The sequence below is a fragment of the Scyliorhinus torazame genome, chromosome 14, assembly GCF_047496885.1.
Source record: "Scyliorhinus torazame isolate Kashiwa2021f chromosome 14, sScyTor2.1, whole genome shotgun sequence".
In the NCBI taxonomy this organism is placed as follows: Eukaryota; Metazoa; Chordata; class Chondrichthyes; order Carcharhiniformes; family Scyliorhinidae; genus Scyliorhinus; species Scyliorhinus torazame.
The window spans coordinates 97,534,306-97,558,161 of record NC_092720.1 but is presented as its reverse complement, the minus strand read 5'-3'; the positions used below and the strand labels follow the sequence as shown (position 1 = coordinate 97,558,161).

Below are 23,856 nucleotides of genomic sequence, written 5' to 3'. Positions count from 1 at the left end.
CCGGGCCTTGGGATACTTCGGTGTAGACATATTTAAGTGAAGCTAACTGCTCACTTAAACATGCAAATCTGGATCCCGCCCAATGATCTCATTAGGCCTCTCACGAGATTGAACTGCCTCGTCGCGTCACCCAGTTGGGCACGACAAGGATGTTCAATCGGGCCCCATAACATTCCTAATTTTTAAATGATTTTACTTGGGTGCATATTAACCTTTTTCTGTTTCACATAGAGTGCTTTGACATGCTGGTCAAAAAAAGTCCAATTGATTCCAGCCTACAGTGAGGCCTGCCTCCATAGGTTCTACATTTTCTCTTGCACATGATTTCTATGTGGATCATTACATTTTCAATCTAAATTTGACTTTACATGCAAACTCAAGACTAAGGGTCTTCGGACAAAGTATAGTTAGTGGAAAGGAGATAATTAGACCCAGGCACGAATTCACTTCAAATTTTAAAATCATAGATTTTGTTCTTTTTATATTATAATTTTGTTTTATATTATAGCCAATCTTGTGTGACATTACATAAGGGGAGTTAAAAAATCAAATTTGTGGGAGAAAATGGGTTTTATACCCACTTTTTATGTGTTATTGTAATGGAAGGATTTGCCACATAAAGGGCTAACGAGGGACTGCGTACATATCGGGCACACAGTAACATAAGAGAACACATGAGTCAGTGTGGTGTTAGACCGAGCCTTGTGTAGCAGCAAGCATGGAGACTACTCCTGGCTTGGACCTTTCGTATAATTATGTATATATTTTTCAGTAGTTAATAAATACCTACTGTTGAACTACCTAAGACTACGAATATCTTAAAAAGAGTTACTGAAATTTGCCCAACATTTTACAATATGGTAGCAACAAATGGAACAACACAAAGCCCTATAGAGACTTCAGAAGAAAAGTAAGACCATGGAAAACTTAAGGAAAAAGCAAAGAAGCATTCTGACTTGAAGAAAAGCTCAAAAAGCGAAAGGGCCGATGGAAATCATTGGATAAAAGCTCCAAAAAAAGGCTTGAAAGCTGAAGGCAGAAATTAAATTCCTCACTGCAGCAGAAGTCTCCATTGAATACCATGGAAGACTAGCTTCAATAACCAGAGCATACAGAGTCAGCAGACCGAGCAGGGACGTGTTAAATATGTCAAACGCCTTAACAACACAAGTCCTGAAAAAATAAAATAATGCAGTGTTCAGAATTGCTGTTTAAATCACAGTCCAAGAAACCTGATTCCTGATTCAGTCCCTGAACACAGCTCGTTCCGAACAAAGAGAGAAAATAATTAGTTAAAAATTAATCACAGATGGACCCAGGCCCCCGGGAGGCCATATTCGGGGTGTCGGATCAGCCGGCGTTGGAAACACGCACGGAGGCAGATGTTGTTGCCTTCGCCTCGTTGATCGCCCGAAGGCGGATCCTGTTAGGGTGGAGATAAACCTCTCCACCCTGTGCCCTGCCGTGGTGGGGGGACCTGCTGGAATTCTTAATGCTTGAAAAGGTCAAATTTAAACTGAGGGTAAGGATGAAGGGGTTCTACAATTCATGGGGCGTTATTCATTATGCACTTTCGCGAATTAGATCACATCGAACATTAGGGCGGTTGGGGGCTGGGAGGGTTGGGGGGAGGGGGACTATATATGTTAATGGTGACCATGGGTGATTCCTGATTCCTTTTTGTCATTTATTTATGTTAACATGCGGGCCAATGTCTGGGGATTGGTGGGAGGATGGGACTGTTGCTATTGATATGGGATTGACATTACATTTGTTACTGATTATTGTTTATTGTTGGGTGTAAATTTGGGAGAAAATGTGAAAAAGGAGGAGAATAAAAAAATATCTTTTTAAAAATGTAATCACAGCTGAGTAGGCAGCTTTAAAATCCCAGCAAAGGCTGGGAGTTGACGCTTCCAAAGCCCGAGAACAAAGCGCTACCGTAGGGAAGTCATGAACCAGTTGATCCAGGCAGCTGTTTTTGAAAATGTTAGTAGTTGAACAAATGGCTGAGATTTTGGGCTATGAACAACAGACACACCATTTTATGGACCCAGAGGAATCCCACTTTCCATCATAAACATTATTCTGAAACTATTAAGATATGACGGCAAACAAATCTTTGAGCAGATGTACGTCATCTTTAAACAATCTTTTTTTCTCTTGAACAGAAATGCCTATGTTGCCCTGAATCTATTCAAAACTGGGCTAACGTATTGGATATGTTGGATAAAGATTTTGCGGGCGTTGGTGGTGTGTGTAGTATAAGGGTCTGGCACATGAAGGGTTGAAGTAGGACTGAGTACAGTGCTGCCCACACAGTGATTTGTGGACAGAGCCGTGTGCAGAAGTAAGCCTGGAGACAATGCGTAGCTTGGACCTTTACTGTACCTACATGTATAGCTTCTAGCGGTTAATAAATTCTTACCGTTGAATCAATTAAAAATATGAATACCTTAATATCAAACTATGTCCAACAACTTTCAACATTAATCCATCTCCTAATGCCTGGAAATAGTGGGCATGCTTCTGGTGGGAATAGCACGCAGTATCATCTTGGTAAAGATGTTTGCAACATGCAGAAAAGGCCAATTAGGATGTTAGTGTGAAACACTGCTGCCAGGCTTGGCAGGGAGGCAGGGGGTCTTGCAGCAAGCTCGCTCATGTGCAATCCTTTCCCCACCACTCTGATTCCTGTTCACTTGTACCCAGTGCCTTGCCAGAAGAAGACCTTGCTAGGAGAGGACTCTCCTAGCCCCCAAATTATCTGTAGTGTCAGCATCTGAGCAGCTGTAAGGTTGAATGACTGTGTGTCTTCAATTTCACTGCCTTCTTACTCTTCTTACTCTTTCTCAACTGACTGAACAGGTTGTAGTTCTTGGATTGGATATCTGATATGAACAATGGTTAAGGCTTAGTTTTTGTGGGGGAGAGAAGAAGAAGTAAGAAACTAGTACATCATATGCATCCCTCTAGATGGATTAGAGGGATGTGGGATGAGAGAAGGACGATTGGCTATGTGAATTTGCTGATCATCAATTGCTCAGTGCCAGTAGTGGCCATGACTTCAACAGTGCCCCTTCCCATGATGACCATCACCATCTCCTCCAGTTCATTCCTGCTTCCTCCTACTGTGCACCATTTTCTCCTACAAGAAACAGGGAATTGTGTGATTGAGTGTAGAGAAATATGTTTAAATGATGTGACTGTCATGGCCGAATAGCTGCCAGTATGAGTAATGGATGCAAAACTTTGAACAATGCTGATTGATAGAGGTTGTTGGTATGTGAGTATGAGGTATAATGAACTGAGCAGTGAATGAGGCGAATGGTGCAGTTTGAAGGTGAAGTTATTCATCTTGGCAACTCATGTAGGATCATTAAACTTCCTCCTGCACTGCACATGGAACAACACATTTGAGATTGACCATCACCAGTATTCATTCCTATTGATTCCTGAGCACATGTCTGGAGAACCTCTTGCCCCCTGTAGATACAGAACATTACTTCTCAATTTCACCTCTTCCACCTAGGTTTCCATGCATTACCAAAATATCTCGGTGCATATTCGGCTTCCATCTCTTCCATATTCAGCATATTCTTCATTCTTTGGCAGTCAAGTCAACAAGGACTCCCACCATATGTTCCAGATATATTTCACCTTACCATACGAGAGGCAGGCTGTCTTTAAGTATTTGGGATATCAAGGGCCACGCTGATGAGTGCAAACAGTGAACACTATGGATGTTGCTGGCTGCACACAGCAATCAGATAAAACAGTTGCCAGCACAAGTTTAACAGGGGTTATCCAATTACTCGTGCTAGCTTTAAAAAAAAGCAAGATTAAGGGTAGCGGGATATTAAGACTAGCGCACAAGAATAAATTTCAGCAAATACTTTAAAGTCAATCATTCTGTCTTTATTATTGCAAAACCTTTGATTCAATATATTGTTGCTTGTAACTAAATAGTAAAAATATACAGTATTTGGAAAGCAGTGAAGTAGAGATGGTCATAACAACGGGTTTCTGTGCAGTACAGACTGGAGAGCTGGGACTGCACTGCCCGATCCAAGAGGGTGCCTAAGAACAGTGTTCCATATTTATGTTGGCAATTTTGGGTATACACTGAGAGTAACATTTTGTAGACAGGACAGAGCCATAGATGTCAAATTTTTAACATGTTACTCGTTGATCTCTGTGCACATGGGTCACGAGTAAATGCAGCATTCAAGACAAGAATGATTATAAGGTGAAAAATAACTGGATCACATCAATATTGGACTGCAAGGGTAAAGGGTGATCAAAAAGTTAACATAAGAAAGTTTCATGAGAATGATGAAACGGAGGGGGGGGCAGGAGAAGGTGATTTGGGGCAGAAGAGAGGCTGGGGAGGGGGAGAAGGTGATTTGGGGCAGAAGAGAGGCTATCAAAATGAAGAAAGAGGAAAGTAGAGCCGAGATATGAAGGTGGAAGAGGGTAAAATATATGATGACAGTGCCCAACGATGAGAGTTAGAAGTTGTGAGAGAAAGGATAGGCAAAGGAAGTTGCAAATAACACTGCTTTGAAACCAGTATAACAACAACCAGTTTTTTAAAAATTCCAATTAAGGTGCAGTTTATTGTGGCCAATCCACCTAACCTGCATATCTTTTGGGTTGTGGAGGTGAGACCCACGCAGACACGGAGAGAATGTGCAAACTCCACACAGTGACCCGGGACCAGGATTGAACCTGGATGCTAGGTGCCATGAGGCAGCAGTGGTAACCACTGCACAACAGTGCTGCCTTAACAACAACCAGTTTTAACAATAAGTTCCATTTATATATCATCTGTAACATAACAAAATGATCCAAGGTGCGTTACCAAACAGAATTTGGCTTCAAAGCAAATAAGGAGAGATTCGGGCAGATAACCAAAGGCGTGGTTAAAGAGGTAGGTTTTAAGGACCACCTTCGAAAGAATAGAGATCCATAGAGAGGTTCAGGGAGGGAACTCCAGAGCTTCAGCCCTTTGACAGCTGAAGAGTCAGGAACACGTGGTGGAGTAAATAAAATTGGACATAAAAGAGACGGAGGAACCATTCTTCCACCAGAGAGTGGCAAAATTCAATTGAGGAATTCAGCTGTAAAGATTGCAGGCAACCCGGCTTCAGCAAAGCTATAATGAAGAAGTATTGTTCTCATGTGGAGGCAGTGATGGCAGTTTCTGTGCCTTGGCTGAGTGCTTTTTACAGACTGGCATCAGTCCCAACTACAGAAGATAGCTCTCCTAATCAACCATCTGGATACATTATCCTGAGTCATGAAGTGGTTGACTAGCTTCAAATTAATGGAACGAAAGGCTGCCCTGCACATAAAAGTGAGGGTGTTCTCAAAAGGGGGTTTCAGTGCCAAACATGGACCAATGGAGTCTCGCCATTTGGGTCGGACGGTGGTGTTAAGGCCAAAATGAGACCAACCATGATCGAACGGTGGAGCAGACTCGATGGGCCCAGTGGCCTAATTCTGCTCCTATATCTTATGAACTTATGAAGTTATAAAACTGCAGGAGAACCCTGTCAGTTCCTGGGAGAGGCCCAATGGAAGAAAGTGCCCTTCAGGCATTAAATTGGCTGCTCTCAGACTTTCCTCACAATTGACATCCCAAGTGGTGCAAGTCTAGCTCACCAAGAGTTACCAGCCAATCAGAGGCAGGCAGCTCCCTATGCCACCAACACCAGTGGGAGTGCTTGCTGCTGATGCACTGCACCCACCTGAGACTGAGGATCACAGAGGGATATTAAGCTACAGGCGAGTGAAGGCAGGATGGGGGTCACGAGGTGGTTGGTGCAGCAGAAGGGGCGTGAAGAGGAGTCGGACGCAAGGGCAAGAAATGTGGCTTTCAGTGGCCACCTGATTTTTGACCCGGAGATTGGACACACTGTGCCTGATAGCCCCACACTCAATGGTTCCTGTTGTGATGGGCTGCATTAAATCTAGTCCCCTCGCTTGCACCTTGCACTGGTGAAAACCCTGCCAGACTATAGAGCTTGTTCTCTTTTTGTTTTTGTCACCTTCCATTTGGAAGGGTTCGCATTGTGAAATCCTTCTAGATGGAGCACCACTGACACTCTTGATGAGCAGCTGATTGACTAATGTAGCAAAGGTGGCCAGATTCTGCCATGGAAGGATACAGCCACAAAACAATCAGGCGAGCGGTGGCCTTGACTGGTGGAGTGGGGTCTAGGTTTTTGTTCAGCAGTCAAAATAGTATTTCCACTGCTGCTTGAAGCCACTCCCCCCCCCCCGGTTGATCTGCTGTCATGAAATGTCATGCTCATCTGCATTGCACCATCCTGCCACATCCACTGCAGTTCAGCTGCAACCACTCGGTGAGGTCCTTCATCCAACTAGGCCTAGGACAACCCCTCTTGCAGCTGCCCTTCACTTTGACCCCCGGGAAGAGATGTCTGTTGCTTTTCAGCTCGGATCAAATGACTGAAATACTAACATTTGGTTTTCTGCTTCTCACTTCTTAGAGTTCTTTTTAGTTTGGTCATTTGTAATTGAGCTCAGTATGCACCCACGTCTCCACCGACTTCAAACGGATCAACTCGTGAAAAATAAATTAGTTTAATAACACAGTTATTAAATAAAACTTAGTGTCCCATATAGGCCAATGTCAACTGAAACAATACTTGGACATTCCTTCAGAAAATGTAATCTGAAATGAATCGGCAGATGCTTTGGTCATTTTGAATGGGAGGACAGTTACTAATGAATAATGAAGCGGCTAATTTTTGAAGTTTCTATTTCCCTTTCACTCCTCTTATCTTCCCCATCCTTTGCAACAGTCGCCCATCTCCCAAATCAGCCCTTGCCCATCTGTACCATTCAACTGTGACAGTTGGTTGAAAATCTTCTCTGGCTTAAAGCCATTTTGCACGGTTCCTCATAGCTGTTGTGACTGAGCCAATTGGTAGGGAGCGTGCATGATCAGTATTGTGTGATTCTCCTGCTATTTTTAAAATTTCTTTTTTCCAATGGAGAAGTACCTTTGTCTCTTTCACTTCATGCCTGCTACTGACTGCCTAATGATAACACCGGCAATGCCAAGTATTCAACCCCTAGGAGATAACAGGTCTAAGTATAGAGCTGTCAATATCTGGAAAATGGGATATAAAAGATTAAAACTAAGTACGGCAAGTCTTAACCCCATTTAAACATCTGGAGGTGTGTTTATGTTTAAAAGTAAGATTCATCAAAAGAAGCGACCTTGTGAGGTGCTCCGGAGCTCCGGAGAGTGAACGCCTCCACCCCGTGCGCGAGGTTGGGGCTGATACAGCTGAAGGTGGTATACAGAGCACACCTCACGAGGGCGAGTGTGAGCCGATTCTTTGAAGAAGCAGAAGATGTGTGTGAACGTGGGGGGGGGGGGGGGTGGGGTGGGGGGGGGGGGGGGGGGGGGGGCGGGGGGGGGACTAATCACGTTCATATGTTTTGGTCCTGTCCAAAGCTAGAGGATTACTGGAAGGAGGTTTTTTTAGGGTAATTTCTAAACTGATGCACATGAAACTGGACCCGGGCCCCCCGGGTGGCCACATTCGGGGTGTCAGACCAGCCAGGGTTGGAAACGGGTGTGGAGGCAGATGTTGTAGCCTTCACCTCGTTGATCGCCCAAAGGCGGATCCTGATGGGATGGAGAGCAACCTCTCCACCCTGTGCCCTGGCATTGCGGGGGGACTTGTGGGAATTCTTGACTCTTGAGAAGATTAAGTTTGAACTAAGGTGAATGATGGAGGGGTTCTACAATTAATGGGCATTATTCATCATGCACTTTCAAGAACTGGATAACATCAAACGTTAGTTGGGGGGAGATTGTGGGGAGGGCGGTGGTGTGTGTTAATGGTGACTATGGGTGATTCCTGATTCCTTTTTGTCATTTGTTTATGTGGACATGTGGACTAATGTTTGGGGTTTGGTGGGAGGATGGGATCATTGTTATTGATATGGGGGTTGACATATTTGTTACTGATTATTGTTTGTTGTTGGTGGGTGTAAATTTGGGAGAAAATGTGAAAAAGGAGAATTAAAAAAAAATTTTTTTTAAAGAAGCGACCTTTCTAAACCAAACCAAATAAATCTGGCTCTAAATGAGTGTGACTTGATAAGCCTACCCAAATTACCTTGTAGCACTCTGCAGTGTATTAGTATACTGCCTTGAGGTTAATAGAATCTTTCAACTTACATTTTTAAAAAAGAATTTGGACAGATGTGATGACATCAGCTCTTGATCTCAGCAAGTAAACTGATAGCTTCAGTAGAGGAATATGCGGCTGCATTAGAAAAAAAACCTACTGAAGTATTTTTACTGAAGCCAGTATTGGTGCTTCTGGAATGAAAAGATCACTTTTCTTCCTTCAAATTGACATAGAATATTATTAATTAGCTTCTGTGCCATAGAATTGCAGGTGGGCTGATACTCAGGAACTTGCTGTTGGATCCATCTGGTTACTCTGATTTACGCGACCCACAGTGAACACATTTGTCTATGATGATTTAAATGTTCCGATTGGACTACAGGAATAAACATAAAAGTGGGGAAAAAAAATACTCAGTCGCTTTTCCGTATTTGATTGTACTTTGTAAACGCACCAAGCCAATTTCAGTGCTTTTCCTGGTTTTAGTGTCTGTCAAACCAGAACATGCCTTGTGCTGCAGCATTTCAAATATGCTGAGCACATGAAGTTACCATAAGGAATCATTTTTAAGTTCAGACACAGTACCACACCTGCGAACATTTATATGATTTGCTTCCCACATCTGTTCTCAGAACCAGGTAAAATCATGCTGGAAAGATGTTTGATATGCACGGTAGTATTAGTGATGGTTTCATCAGTACTGCTCTGTTTTTATTATCTTGGTATACTATCTTCCAAAATTTGTACTGTTAGATGTAATTCAATGTACAGCCGGGCCTGCTAAAAATGGATACTAGATCCAAAAGTGATTCCAAACAATCATATTAACTCTATGTCATTCCCATTTGCTCCAATTACACAGAAACGCTGACACGTGCATACAATTATGACCATGGCCGGGATTCTCCAAGCCCGCGCGCGGCGAGTTGATGCCGAAAATTCCCACCACGCCGCTCCGAAGCCAGGACGCGATTCTCCGGCAACCGGAGAATCAGTGGCAGTCGCGCGCGTGCGTTCGACGCGGCGCCGGTCGGGGCCCCCGCGGCGATTCTCCGCGGTTGTCCGGCCGAGTTCCGCCGACGTGGTTCACATATGGTACCACCCGGTGGGAGCTTGGACCTGCGGCCGCAGTGGCCGTCCTGGTGGGAGGGGGGGGATGATCAGACTCCGGGGGTGGCCTCCACGACGGCCAGGCCTGCTATCGACGGGCGTGCGCGATCTGGGGGGGCCTACCTTCTTCCGCGGGGGCCCGCTGTGTCGTTACGCCATGTTGCGTAGCGCCTGCGTGGAAACGGCCACCACGCGCAAGCGCCGGAGAGGAAACTGCCACCACGCGCGGACATGCGCCGACAGTGCAGGGCCACGTATCGGCGCCGGAGCTGCGTGGAGCACTCCGGCGCCGTGCTGACCCCCTGTGGGCCACTGAATGGCTGGGCCAAGAGGCCCGTTGAAGCCGGCGTGAAACACTCTGGTGTTTACGCCAGCGTCAACACTTAGCCGGGATTTTGGAGAATCCCGGACTATGTCTTCCCACCAGGAGTGAACAGCGTGCGATTCCATTGTGGGCGCTATCTGTTCCGCGATTCAGAACATACAAATGGGCCAGCACTCTGCCGGCAAGAATTGGAAGCGATTCCTGTGAGTGAGGATGAGACATTAATGTGATGTGGAATGTGAAACTGGAGAAGACCAATGAACTTTGGAGCAGCACCCAGTGGTGTACTGTGAAACACTATTAGCGGGGTTCTAAGAGCAATTCTATTGCTTGGTCAGGGTTGGTTGAATCACTTGGGTAGGCCTGAAAGAAAGGAGAAAATTAGATAGGATTACTCAGAATATACAGTACAGAATTGCGCTAATTTACACAAATGGTCCCTGTAAAAACCAACGTCCCAGCTTCTGTAACTCTTAATTGTACGTCCTTTTGTGCAGCTAGCCATCCATCCATTCTCCACATGTCCCTGGACCCCACATACTTGGCAATTATTAGGGATAGGAAGAGAAATGGTGGGATAACTCCTTCCCTTTCTCCTCACGTCTCAGTTGTCCACAACAAGATATGTGTTTAGAGGGAGGCACGGAGGCACAGTGGTTAGTAATGCTGCCTCACAGCTCCAGGGACCCGGGTTCAATTCTGGCCTCTGGTGACCGTCTGTGTGGAGTTTGCACTTCCTCCCCGTGTCTGTGAGGGTTTCCTCTGGGTGCCCTTGTTTCCTCCCACAGTCCAAAGATGTGTAGGTTAGGTGGATTGACAATGCTAAATTGCCCCTTAGTGTCCAAAAGGTTAGGTGGGATTTCTGAGGGCAGCACGGTGGCGCAAGTGGTTAGCACGGTTGCCTCACGGCGCCGAGGTCCCAGGTTCGATCCCGGCCCTGGGTCACTGCCCGTGTGGAGTTTGCACATTCTCCCCGTGTTTACGTGGGTTTCGCCCCATAATCCAAAAGATGTGGATAGGTGGATTGGCTACGCCAAATTGCCCCTTAATTGGAAAAAAAAATGAATTGGATACTCTAAATTTATTTAAAAAAAAGAAAGGTGAGACTTCTGGGTTACGGGAATAAGGTGGACACGTGAGCTTAATTAGGGTGCTCTTTCGAAGGACCGGTGCAGACTTGATGGGCCGAATGGCCTCCTTCTGCACTGTATGGTTTTATGGAATGCTTTAAAGCTTTTGAGTGTTGTGACTTTTAGTAACTGACACAAAACAGGATTTGAGATAAATCATAGAATCCCTACAGTGCAGAAGGGGACCATTCCGCCCATCACATCGGCACTGACCCTCCAAAAGAGCACCCTACATAATCCCACTCACCCGCCCTATCCCCGTAACCCCACCTAACCTTTGGACACTAAGGGGCAATTTAGCATGGCCAGTCCACCAAACCTGCACATCTTTGGACTGTGGGAGAAAGCCAGAGCACTTGGAGGAAACCCACGCACACATGGGGGAATGTGCAAACTCCACACAATCACCCAAGGTCAGAAATGAACCCTGGTCCTGGTGCTGTGAGGCAGCCGTGCTAACCACTGTGCCACCATGCCACCCAAGAAGAAAATATAATGTAATTCACACAAAACCCAGAAATGTAAAATACTTACAAAGTCTCAGACACATGCAAGTAGAGATAGACTCTGGAGAATATAAAATGCATAAGAAGCAAATCAATGGTTAAATAATCCTTTAAGATGCACACATTGCAGGCCTTGATGGACACTCTCTCATGGTTCTTTGCAAATGAATGGAAGTTGGAAGTTGCTCTGGATATCCAGATGAGGTTATTGCTGAGTTTCGAAGGAGGAAAATCTTCCATGTGAAAATAAATTAGTCCCCCTCATACTGCTTTTGTTGACTGATTGTTGGTCAGGGTTTATTCTTGTGGTCAGAGGATGCTCTCCAGATTCATCTGTTTCTGCCTGGTTCTTGGAGTAATATGATTTGTTATCTGAAGTCAGTTTTGATCATATGATTGCATGCCCATGTAAATCCATAGCATCCATAGAATCCCTATAGTGCAGAAGGAGGCCATTTGGCCCATCTAATCTGCACCAACCTCTGAAAGAGCACCCTACCTAAGCCCATTCCCCCGCCCTATCCCCGTAACCCTATAACCCCACCAAACTCCCATATCTTTGGACACGAAGGAGAAATTTCAACATGGCCAATCAATCTAACCTACACACCTTTGGACTATGGGAGGAAACTGGAGTACCCAGAGGAAACCCACATAGACATAGGGAGAACTCCACACAGACAATCACCCAAGGACGAATGGAACCCGGGTCCCAGGTGCTGTGAGGCAGCAGTGTTTTTTTTTTTAAATATCTTTTATTCTCCTCCATCTTCACATTTTCTCCTAAATTTACCCAATAAACAATAATCAGTAACGAATGTAATGTCAATCCCCATATCAATAACAACAATCCCTTCCTCCCACCAAACCCCCAAACATTAGCCTGCATGTTAACATAAACAAATGACAAAAAGGAATCAGTAATCACACATAGTCACCATTAACACATACAGTCCCCCTCCCCCCAACCCTCCCAGCCACACCCCCTAATGGTTGATGTGATCCAATTCTTAAAAGTGCATAATGAATAATGCCCATGAATTGTAGAACCCCTCCATCCTTCCCCTCAGTTCAAATTTGACCTTTTCAAGCGTCAAGAATTCCAGCAGATCACCCCGCCATGCCAGGGCACAGAATGGAGAGATTGATCTCTATCCTAACAGGATCCGCCCTCGGGCGATCAATGAGGCAAAGGCTACAACATCTGCCTCCGCGCCCGTTACCAACCCCGGCTGGTCCGACATCCCGAATATGGCCTCCCGAGGGCCCGGTTCCAGTTTCATATGCACCACTTTACAGATTACCCTAAACACCTCCTTCCAGTAATCCTCGAGCTTTGGACAGGACCAAACCATATGAATGTGGTTTGCCCCCCACCCCCCCCCCCCTGCAATGTTCACATACATCTACCCCTTCAAAGAGCCGGCTCATCCTCGCCCTTGTAAGGTGCGCTCTGTACACCACCTTCAGCTGTATCAGCCCGAACCTCGCACACGAGGTGGAGGCGTTCACCTTCCGGAGCACCTCACACCAGAACCCCTCCTCCATACCCTCTCCCAACTCTTCCTCCCACTTTGCCTTGATCCCTTCTAGCGGTGCCTTCACCTCCTCCAAAATAGCCCCGTAAACCGCCGATACTACCCCCTTCTCCAGTCCCCCTGTCGTCAGCACCTTCTCCAGCAATGTGGAAGCTGGCTCTACTGGGAAGCTCTGTATCTCCTTTCTGGCAAAGTCTCAAACCTGCATGTATCTAAATATTTCCCCCTGCTCCAGCCCATACTTCGCTCCCAGCTCCTTCAATCCCACAAAATGACTCCCAAGAAACAATTATTTTAGTGTCCTAATTCCTTTCTCCTCCCATCTCCGAACATTTGTGAGGCAGCAGTGTTAACCACTATGCCATCATACCACGCTTGAAGTTAGAAACAATTTCTACACAATAGGGGTTTAATGGTGTCTGTTCACACCTGTTTGTGATAAACTGTTTTTGCTGCACCTCTCTTTGTTAAGGGCCAAGCTTGTGGACACTTTGTGGGTCTTGTTATGATAGGGAGATGTTAGGAAATTTTATCAATAATTGAGATCGAAGATGTAGTGGGCAGTTGAGGGGTTAATAGACTGAGGGTAATACTGCTAGCAGAGTCAGAGGTATACGCCCACACCTGACCTAAGTTACATTGTCCCATTCAGACTTAATGAGAATAAACAGGATACCCCTGTTCAGCTGGGGTGATTCACTCAAAATCCATTGTCTTCTGGGACACCCTGATCTGACCAGCTATTAGCCCATTACAGAATCTGATGACCTCTTTTGTCCGTAAGTTGGACGTTAATTGCATATTCATAGCATGGCTCTGATCTTTTGTGTAAACGGGAATGGGCAATCAAAATCCCAGATAGTTCAAGTCTGGGCTACCCAAGATCCATCGTTTGAGGGGCTTGGCAGAGCTCAGAGAGAGAAAATAATCACGTTTGAACAGGTGGGGGTAGAAGGATTTGGAATGTCACCGAGATAGGTCATAAAAAGCTGCCACAAGGACAGGCTTTCAAAAAGAAGTCTGAAGGAGCTAACAACAGGAATATATTTGAACAACGCAAATATCATTGTAGCCTACCTATCTAAGTGGAGTTAAGAACTGTATGTTTTTTTTACTTGCTGTTTAACGTTTAAATATTGTTTTTCTTTTGTTTTAATAAAGTTTTGTTTGTAAAAATAACCAAGCCCCATTTCTTATTTAATCACTCCTGGAACATAGTGATGTTTCTGCACAGTCGTACAAAATGTTAAAAATGGCGCGGTCCTGTATGCTCTGTCTTGCCTCAATATCTTTTGTCTTATACCGACCCCAAAACTGTACACCAATACACCAGTTCTGATCTTACCAGAGGTTTGGCTAAATGTCAACTTCCATATTCCATTGGTATGGAATACAAAATCCATTAATAACAGAGGTGAATTAATCCACCTCAGGCCAATGACTGGATAATTAATAAAATTAATTCTGACATAGAACGTGAACATCCTAGAACACCCATGCACACACAACCGGTGGTAACTGGCTGACCTCCTTGACTGTGAGAGGCTGCTGGTCTGGCTGGGTTATCATCCTGTTTTCTCGATACTGCAGTTTTCCCTCAAACGCTGAAAAAGATTCAGGATAACTTCATGCATGAAATTGTCAATATATGTAAATATTGGCAGCAAAAATCTCTGGAAGCAAAGGTATTACAATATCAGTGGTAGCATAAAACCACCAATAAATCATTTTACAAGTGATATTGAAAAAAAAGGAAGAGTCAGGCACCTCTGCCTGTTATTGGAATGTCATTTAAATCAGTTTAAAAGGTAATTTATCAAATCTTTTGAACAATTTTATGGAGAAATAGTGCTAAAAATTGATTTTTGTCTGTGTTGAATCTTAGGCTTTATTTTCTATTATCATAGAATTTACAGCGCAGAAGGAGGCCATTCGGCCCATCGAGTCTGCACCGGCTCTTGGAAAGAGCACCCTACCCAAGGTCAACACCGCTACCCTATCCCCATAACCCAGTAACCCCACCCAACACTAAGGGCAATTTTGGACACTAAGGGCAATTTATCATGGCCAATCCACCTAACCTGCACATCTTTGGACTGTGGGAGGAAACCGGAGCACCCGGAGGAAACCCACGCACACACGGGGAGGACGTGCAGACTCCGCACAGACAGTGACTCAAGCCGGAATCGAACCTGGGACCCTGGAGCTGTGAAGCAATTGTGCTATCCACAAGGCTACCGTGCTGCCCAATTCTAAGAAGTACCACGTAGGGAGCTAAACCGTAAGGTCACAGAGGGTTTTTTGTAAAGACAAAGCACCAACTCAGCGACCAGACAGGTTGACTGCAGTGCATTGAACAAGGCACAGTGTTAAGACAAGCGCAATAGGATGCCTGGGTTGTGAATTGTTTGAATGGCCAGGGATATCACCGTCAGTCACAGATTGCTTTGCCATTGTCAAATATTGGTTGCCTATTCAATATTAATAAGAGAAATGCAGATTTCTGTGAATAGCTGGTGATGGTATGAGAGAAGCAGTGGTGCATGCGTTGCCTTTTGTTTCAGTATACCTCAGAAATGTTATTATCAGAGCTCTGTGTGCTCAGAGAAGAGCCTGTAGTCAGTGTTAGCTTTGCAGCAGCTGTTGAAGAGCTGGGGGTTGTTAAGTTTGTTTCTACACAACTGTTAAATTGAGAGATAAATGATGCGTCTTTTTAATGCGTGGAAGAGGGTAGTGTTGTTCAATAGAATATACTGTTCTTTCACCTGATTTTGTAAAGGAAACCATTTGTTGGTCCTAATGCCTGAGTGGCATTCTGTATATCCAGTGTATATCCAGTCCACTTTCTAGAGGGAATAAATTATTTCTGTAACCATGTACAGAGATGACGATCCCTGGGACTCACTATTGTTCAGCTAGATATTGGGTAGGTTGAAGCACTCGGCAGATTGTAGGGAATGAGGGTCATTTACAGGCATGGCTGGTATATCTCAATCTGAGAGAATATCTAGTGCAAATCCAAAAATGTGATTGCCACTTATAGCCAGTAATATTGTGAGCTTTGAGGTAGTGCCACAATCTGAAAACTGCTTATCAAAAGTCTCAGTGCAATGTAAAATTAATCTTCAAAGTTTAAGTGAACCATTTCATGAGCTGCTTTTGATCATTCTAGTAGCAGAGGCAGGTGTGAATTAGAATTCATATTGCCCGATACAAACACCAGTCATCTAAGTAGCCAATATTAACATGGCTTCCAGCTCATAACTCCACTAATTCCATATTGTTTGAAAGAAGTAGAGAAAAAAAATAATGCTGTTTCTTATCATTCTGCATACATGAATGTCTTAGCTTATTTGTGAATGGCCTTTAAGCTCATCTATTTCCCTGCAAGGACAGAATTAAATTTGTCCCAGCGACTTGCTGTAGGGCAGTACTTGTAGATGCCTGGAATAGGTACCCTGATACCCTTCTTCCCTATGTGTATAGGGATTGTGCATCCATTTTGAGTCAATTTGATCGACAGAAGTCAATGGGATGAAAGGCAGAGGATTGTGCTGCTGATGTATATGTTTGGTCACCAAGGATGTTGTGGGGTGAGTTGGAAATGTGTTTTTCGGTAACATGTCAACTGTTCAATCTAGACAGAAATGTAGTATCGTTTAAAAGAGAAAATTGAATAAACACTTGTAAGAAAAGGACATTAAAAACATCATAAGCATATGTAGCAAAATTAGATTAGGGAAACTTCAGTTAAAGAGATAGCATTGCCTGCAGGAAGTGCTGCCATCTCCAGCTCCTCCAAGACCGAGTTAGGGAACTGGAGCTGGAGTTGGAAGAACGTCGGATCATTCGGGAGGCAGAGGGGGTCATAGATAGCAGCTTCAGGGAATTAGTTACACCAAAGATTGGAGATAGATGGGTAACTGTAAGAGGGACTGGGAAAAAACAGTCAATGCAGGGATCCCCTGCGGTCGTTCCCCTGAGAAACAAGTATACCGTTTTGGATACTTGTGGGGGGGGGGACTTACCAGGGGTAAGCCATGGGGTACGGGCCTCTGGCACAGAGTCTGTCCCTGTTGCTCAGAACGGAAGGGGGGAGAGGAGCAGAGCATTAGTAATTGGGGACTCTATAGTCAGGGGCACAGATAGGAGATTTTGTGGGAGCGTGAGAGACTCACGTTTGGTATGTTGCCTCCCAGGTGCAAGGGTACGTGATGTCTCGGATCGTGTTTTCCGGGTCCTTAAGGGGGAGGGGGAGCAGCCCCAAGTCGTGGTCCACATTGGCACTAACGACATAGGTAGGAAAGGGGATAAGGATGTCAGGCAGGCTTTCAGGGAGCTAGGATGGAAGCTCAGAACTAGAACAAACAGAGTTGTTATCTCTGGGTTGTTGCCCGTGCCACGTGATAGTGAGATGAGGAATAGGGAGAGAGAGCAATTAAACACGTGGCTACAGGGATGGTGCAGGCGGGAGGGATTCAGATTTCTGGATAACTGGGACCTCTACAGACAGGATGGTCTACATCTGAACCTGCGGGGCACAAATATCCTGGGGGGGAGATTTGTTAGTGCTCTTTGGGGGGGTTTAAACTAATGCAGCAGGGTCATGGGAACCTGGATTGTAGTTTTAGGGTAAGGGAGAATGAGAGTATAGAGGTCAGGAGCTCAGATTTGACGTCGCAGGAGGGGGCCAGTGTTCAGGTAGGTGGTTTGAAGTGTGTCTACTTCAATGCCAGGAGTATACGAAATAAGGTAGGGGAACTGGCAGCATGGGTTGGTACCTGGGATTTCGATGTTGTGGCCATTTCGGAGACATGGATAGAGCAGGGACAGGAATGGATGTTGCAGGTTCCGGGGTTTAGGTGGTTTAGTAAGCTCAGAGAAGAAGGCAAAAGAGGGGGAGGTGTGGCGCTGCTAGTCAAGAGCAGTATTACGGTGGCGGAGAGGATGCTAGATGGGGACTCATCTTCCGAGGTAGTATGGGCTGAGGTTAGAAACATGAAAGGAGAGGTCACACTGTTGGGAGTCTTCTATAGTCCTCCAAATAGTTCTAGGGATGTAGAGGAAAGGATGGCGAGGATGATCCTGGATAAGAGCGAAAGTAACAGGGTAGTTATTATGGGAGACTTTAACTTTCCAAATATTGACTGGAAAAGATATAGTTCGAGTACATTAGATGGGTCGTTTTTTGTACAGTGTGTGCAGGAGGGTTTCCTGACACAGTTTGTTGACAGGCCAACAAGAGGCGAGGCCACATTGGATTTGGTTTTGGGTAATGAACCAGGCCAGGTGTTGGATTTGGAGGTAGGTGAGCACTTTGGGGACAGTGACCACAATTCGGTGACGTTTACGTTAAGGATGGAAAGGGATAAGTATACACCGCAGGGCAAGAGTTCTAGCTGGGGGAAGGGAAATTATGATGCCATTAGACGTGACTTGGGGGGGATAAGGTGGAGAAGTAGGCTGCAAGTGTTGGACACACTGGATAAGTGGAGCTTGTTCAAGGATCAGCTACTGCGTGTTCTTGATAAGTATGTACCGGTCAGGCAGGGAGGAAGGTGCCGAGCGAGGGAACTGTGGTTTACCAAAGAAGTGGAATCTCTTAACAAGAGGAAGAAGGAGGCCTATGTGAAGATGAGGTGTGAAGTTTCAGTTGGGGCGATGGATAGTTACAAGGTAGCGAGGAAGGATCTAAAGAGAGAGCTAAGACGAGCAAGGAGGGGACATGAGAAGTATTTGGCAGGAAGGATCAAGGAAAACCCAAAAGCTTTGTATAGGTATGTCAGGAATAAGCGAATGACTAGGGAAAGAGTAGGACCAGTCAAGGACAGGGATGGGAAGTTGTGTGTAGAGTCTGAAGAGATAGGCGAGATACTAAATGAATATTTTTCGTCAGTATTCACTCAGGAACAAGATAATGTTGTGGAGGAGAATGCTGAGCTCCAGGTAAATAGATTAGATGGCATTGAGGTACGTAGGGAAGAGGTGTTGGCAATTCTGGACAGGCTGAAAATAGATAAGTCCCCGGGACCTGATGGGATTTATCCTAGGATTCTTTGGGAGGCCAGGGAAGAGATTGCTGGACCATTGGCTTTGATTTTTATGTCATCATTGGATACAGGAATAGTGCCAGAGGACTGGAGGATAGCAAATGTGGTCCCTTTGTTCAAAAAGGGGAGCAGAGACAACCCCGGCAACTATAGACCGGTGAGCCTCACGTCTGTAGTGGGTAAAGTCTTGGAGGGGATTATAAGAGACAAGATTTATAATCATCTAGATAGGAATAATATGATCAGGGATAGTCAGCATGGCTTTGTGAAGGGTAGGTCATGCCTCACAAACCTTATTGAGTTCTTTGAGAAGTTAACTGAACAGGTAGACGAGGGTAGAGCAGTTGATGTGGTGTATATGGATTTCAGCAAAGCGTTTGATAAGGTTCCCCACGGTGGGCTATTGCAGAAAATATGGAGGCTGGGGATTGAGGGTGATTTAGAGATGTGGATCAGAAATTGGCTAGCTGAAAGAAGACAGAGGGTGGTGGTTGATGGGAAATGTTCAGAATGGTGTTCTGTCACAAGTGGAGTACCACAAGGATCTGTTCTGGGGCCGTTGCTGTTTGTCATTTTTATCAATGACCTAGAGGAAGGCGCAGAAGGGTGGGTGAGTAAATTTGCAGACGATACTAAAGTCGGTGGTGTTGTCGATAGTGTGGAAGGAAGTAGCAGGTTACAGAGGGATATAGATAAGCTGCAGTGCTGGGCTGAGAGGTGGCAAATGGAGTTTAATGTAGAGAAGTGTGAGGTGATTCACTTTGGAAGGAATAACAGGAATGTGGAATATTTGGCTAATGGAAAAGTTCTTGAAAGTGTGGATGAGCAGAGGGATCTAGGTGTCCATGTACATAGATCCCTGAAAGTTGCCACCCAGGTTGATAGGGTGGTGAAGAAGGCCTATGGAGTGTTGGCCTTTATTGGTAGAGGGATTGAGTTCCGGAGTCAGGAGGTCATGTTGCGGCTGTACAGAACTCTGGTACGGCCGCATTTGGAGTATTGCGTACAGTTCTGGTCACCGCATTATAGGAAGGACGTGGAGGCTTTGGAACGGGTGCAGAGGAGATTTACCAGGATGTTGCCTGGTATGGAGGGAAAATTTTATGAGGAAAGGCTGATGGACTTGAGGTTGTTTTCGTTAGAGAGAAGAAGGTTAAGAGGAGACTTAATAGAGGCATACAAAATGATCAGAGGGTTAGATAGGGTGGACAGTGAGAGCCTTCTCCCGCGGATGGAAATGGCTAGCACGAGGGGACATAGCCTTAAACTGGGGGTAATAGATATAGGACAGAGGTCAGGGGTAGGTTCTTTACGCAAAGAGTAGTGAGGCCGTGGAATGCCCTACCTGCTACAGTAGTGAACTCGCCAACATTGAGGGCATTTAAAAGTTTATTGGATAAACATATGGATGATAATGGTATAGTGTAGGTTAGATGGCTTTTGTTTCGGTGCAACATCGTGGGCCGAAGGGCCTGTACTGCGCTGTATTGTTCTATGTTCTATGTTCTATTTGCATAGGCCCAGTGATCATTAAGTGCTATAAATTGTGTAATAATGCTGTATCTCCATGACCCTTATCAATTTATCATTAAGATAGTATGTTTGGCCTATACAAAGTATATTTATCAAACAAATTTCAGCTACAATCAAAACGGATGTGTAAAATACACCATTAAAAAGTCAAAGTTGACTTTCCAAGGAATTGTTTTTTTTTGTGAGACTGGAATTAGAATGTGCACTCTCTAGTTGTGAATTCATATGTTTTCAGCTACTGTGATTCTACTTTTACTTAAAACTGAATGTCTTTATTCACCCAAACTATATATAGGCATTAAATGAAAAGCATTCAGGAAAACAGGATAGTATTACCTATTCTGCACTGCCTTTTCTTTTTGCACAATCAATAATAGGATGGATGCAATTTTGATAAACATTCAGTGCAATTATTTTAAAGCAAGCAAGAAGCAGAAGCACATTTTGAATACAAATTACAGCTGGAATTAAAACTTTTCAACCAAAGACAATGGGCCATTTGGTTGAATGTTGCAGATGATTTTTTGTTTGTAGAAACTATTTTTAAAAATCACAGCAAGAAATCTACCTTGGTACATATTTATTTCCAATAAAAGCAGGCAATGAAACCAATAACTGCAGCCTGCAAATTTACTGAAGGCTGGCTACTATTTAGTCTCTTTATTTTGTTCATGAAAGTAGCAGCATTGTTGCCATAGCCAGTCACATATTTAGTTGGAGAGCAAAAGTCAATACTCCCTCAGCTGCATGCTTTCTGGTTCCAACAGGTTTTACTAGCGAACTCCTGAGCTCTAGACACTGTACTCTCAAAGTCACACAGACATAATGGACTTAACCCTTTGATTAATATCATCATATTTCTCTTCACTATTTCAGTCATATTGACAGCGATCTCGCGGCCGTGTCAGCCACTGGCGCAAATCATGCAATGGCCGTTAAATCTCGTGAGCGGCCAAAAAAGGGATTTGCTCCAGCGAGGTCTCAGTTTTAGATCATCCTCGCGCGCGCCCCCCCCCCCCCCCCCCACACACACACACACACACCCCTCCCTCCCCACACCCACCTCCAAACCGGTGACATAATCAGGATGATACCCAGGGAGGCTGGAACTTGATTTCCATAAATTTAAGTACATTTCAATCTAATTACTAGGCTTGACGTTGGAAGGTCTGTCCATGACATCTCTTCTACCCCAGGTTCGGTGGCGTGACATCATGCTGACACGAATCGCTACTGACATTGCCAGAGGGCACTAGCATGAGGCACTGCCAACGGGCATCTCCAAGTGGGCACTGACAAGGGGGCACTAGCAGGGGCAGATGCAGGCGGGTTACCCTCCTATATTTGGGGGGGGTACGTGGGGGTGGGAGAGGGTCCTATTCAGCTTATGGGACCCCCTTGTCTGCCGGGGGTCCTGATGTCCATGGGGGGGGTACTGATGTCCCTGGGGTGGGGTTCCCGATGTGCAGTGCGGGGAGGTGGGAGTCAACATTTAATTTTGAGATGGGGGTGCCCTTTAAAAATGACACACTGGTCTCAGAATCCCAGCATTGGTGGCACATTTAGGCCCCACCCCTCCAGCTGGCTGTGTGATCCTCACCAGTACTCTGACATTGCACAGAGTGCCATTTAATCAGGCAAGAAAAGGCAGCTGGTGAAGCCGTTGAGTTTCACATAGCTTTTCTCGCCTGATTCAGTACTTTGGGAAGATTGCAACCATTGGGTTTTTTTCTCATCCAATTCAAAAATTATAAATTGACAGTCACCATTGTTTGTTTCATTTTTCAATATTAATGTTTCGAATATCCCAAATTGCTATAATCCAGCTTCTGTTTTAATGGATCAACAACTCTCCAAAATGGAGAAATTGCTTCTAACACATTTGTACTCTGTCTTAAATAAGAACACCAAAACTGTACACAATACTGTACACGATACTCACTAATTGCAGCAAAACATTTCTACTTTTTTGATTCCCCTTGCAAGAAACCATAATATTCCATTTTCCTCCTGAATGACTTATTGTACCTGCAGAATACCTTTTCCTGATCCATGCACCTCTGTACCTCAGAGTTCTGCAATCTCTCCCCATTTACATAATATGCCGCTTTTCTATTCTTCCTGCCAAAATGGACAAATCACAATTTCCCACATTATACTATGGGCACAATTTTACAGAAAAAAATGGCAAAGCGTCATTTTCGGTGCCAATACTGGGGCGAGTCCGGCCATGCGATTTTGAGTGCAATCTTTCAGCACTTTGTGCTCATAGCTGAGTGCTTCAAGCAAGGGGGTGCTGCATTTAAACAGCTCCACAGCACTCACACTTATTCAAGCCAAGAGGATGACAGCTAGAAGACCAGTTCCCATATTCTCAGAGGTGGACCTGACTCGATTATTGGATGCTATGGAGGACAGGCGGGCCACGATTTACCCACTATTTGGCAGGAGGCCCATCAACAAGGTGTCCAATCCCGCCTAGGAGATAATGGCAACACTGGTCAGTGCCAGCTCACCAAGAGGACGGGGCTTCAATGTAGACAAAAATGTTTGACCTACTACAATCTGCAAGGGTATTGGCCCCGAGCAACAATCCACAAAAACAGAACAGAAGGCCACAATTTCCCCTAGAAGGACCATCAAGAAATGGTCAGCCAGTGGCACCTCTGTACTCCGGTGTTAATTACCCTGGCCCCTCTGGACCATGGTACAATCAGAATCAGAATAGTGCATGATGGTGTCAGGCCTCTCCTGTTTGGGTCTGTAATGCCAAGTGGGATAGTGAAGGATATCCACATGTAGAAGGCGAGATTGGAGGCCACCCTGCTGAAATTCTATGGGATACTGGAGGTTCCTGCACTATCCTTAATATGGCCCATGGGATTGACCCATCTTGGAAAACAAAAAGAATAATAAAAGTAAGTGGATTCACTGGCCACTCTCAGAAAGAATTTGAAACTCAAGTATTAAAATTGAAACTAGGAGACACCGGTATGTTATCACCCAGCTATTTTAGTAAAACTAAACCCCATGGCAAAACACATATTAGGCTCAGACTTTATGAAGAAATGTAATTTATCATTTGACCTTGTAAATTGTTGTTTATGGTACATGGAAGGAAGAGGCCCCCAAAGAAATATCTGCCGGGGAATACAGTGAAAGCATTTGCACAATAGGACAACTGTGAATTAAACCCCAGGAAATCTTAGATCAAAAAGACGTTCAGAAACTAATAGACAGAAATAGAAATGCCTTTGCCGTGAGCAAGTGTGACTACGGTAGAATGGAAGGCGAGGTTTTGTTAGAAGGAGCAGACCCCAAATCACAGATACACTATGGCTGCCCTAAGCCAGCTGAAAAGGAAGTCACAAAAGTAATTGCAAGCTTGCCACACCAAGGAATGCTGTGGACAATAGCCTCCACAAACAATTCCCGATTTGGCCTGTCAGGAAGCCAGATGACTCTTGATGTTTAACTCTAGAGT

At 44.8% G+C, this 23,856-nt stretch overlaps 1 protein-coding gene across 2 annotated transcripts in view; it reads left to right on the top strand.

Moving 5' to 3' along the window:
- sgpp2 (sphingosine-1-phosphate phosphatase 2) overlaps positions 1–23,856 on the top strand; it is a 103,440-nt gene that overhangs the window by 43,569 nt on the left and 36,015 nt on the right. The window lies entirely within an intron of this gene.